Source organism: Engraulis encrasicolus, unplaced genomic scaffold (assembly GCF_034702125.1).
Source record: "Engraulis encrasicolus isolate BLACKSEA-1 unplaced genomic scaffold, IST_EnEncr_1.0 scaffold_51_np1212, whole genome shotgun sequence".
Classification (NCBI taxonomy): Eukaryota; Metazoa; Chordata; class Actinopteri; order Clupeiformes; family Engraulidae; genus Engraulis; species Engraulis encrasicolus.
The window spans coordinates 170,717-172,021 of record NW_026945830.1 but is presented as its reverse complement, the minus strand read 5'-3'; positions in this window follow the sequence as shown (position 1 = coordinate 172,021).

Below are 1,305 nucleotides of genomic sequence, written 5' to 3'. Positions count from 1 at the left end.
GTGTCAGAGGTGTTATGCTGTCTTCCCCACCACGCACACACACACTCGCACAGACACACACACACACACACACACACACACACACACACACACACACACACACACACACACACACACACAGTGTTCCAGTGTCAAAAGAGCCATCAGACAGACACACACACACAACATGAGTGCCACTCTCCTCTCCTCTTCTCTCCTCTCCTCTCCTTTCCTCTCCAGAGTAATCAAAGTTCCACACGAAGAGTCATCTCTCTCTCTCTCTCTCTCTCTCTCTCTCTCTCTCTCTCTCTCTCTCTCTCTCTCTCTCTCTCTCTCTCTCACACACACACACACACACGCAAGCACGCATGCACACACACACACGCACACGCACACACACACGCACACACACACACACACACACACACACACGCACACACACACGCACACACACACACACACACACACACACACACACACACACACACACACACACACACAAACACACACACACACACACACACACACGCACACACACACACACACAGGGAATTCTGCACCAGGATGGCCATCAAATGTGCTGTCGTTCAGGCCATGAGAGCAATGAGAAGAGAATCTTCACAGATGAGAGAGGCCTGGAGTTCAACTACACTCTCAGAAATAAAGTATCGAACTCGTCGCTGTGGCCAGTGTTACCAGATTGGGCTGGTTCCCGCCCAATTGGGCTGCTTAGGATGGCCGTGTGCGGGTAAAAATGGCATTTATCAGAAAATCCTGCCCAATTTTTGCCATAGAAATCAATACAATTGGGCGGGATTTTGTGCTTCTAGGCGGGTTTTGAGAATTTTTTGGGCTGGAAATCATCAGCCTCATTATATTTCCCCATTATATACCATGGGAATGTGTGTGTGTGTGTCGGTGGGTGGGTGTTCATACATGCATGTGCGTACGTGTGTGTGTGTGTGTGTGCATGTGTGCGTGTGTGCGTGCATGTGTGTATGTGTGTGTGTCTGAGTGCATGTGTGCGAGTGTGTGTGCATGTGTGTGTGTGTGTGTGCGTGCATGTATGTGTGCATTCATGTGCGTACGTGCGTGCGTGCGCGTGTGTGCTTGCATGCGTCCATCCGTACAGTGTTGAATTAACACTGCATTTTTACTGTGTGTGTCCCCACATGGCCAGCATATAGCCCAAGCAGCCTATCCTCTCCTCTTCCTACTCGATTCCCTCCTCTTTTCCCCGTTAGCAATCAGTGTGATTGACTGTGCTGTTGTGTTGTGCTGGCCCCATAACGGACAAGGGCCGTGATTTCAGACCCTAGTCTTCGT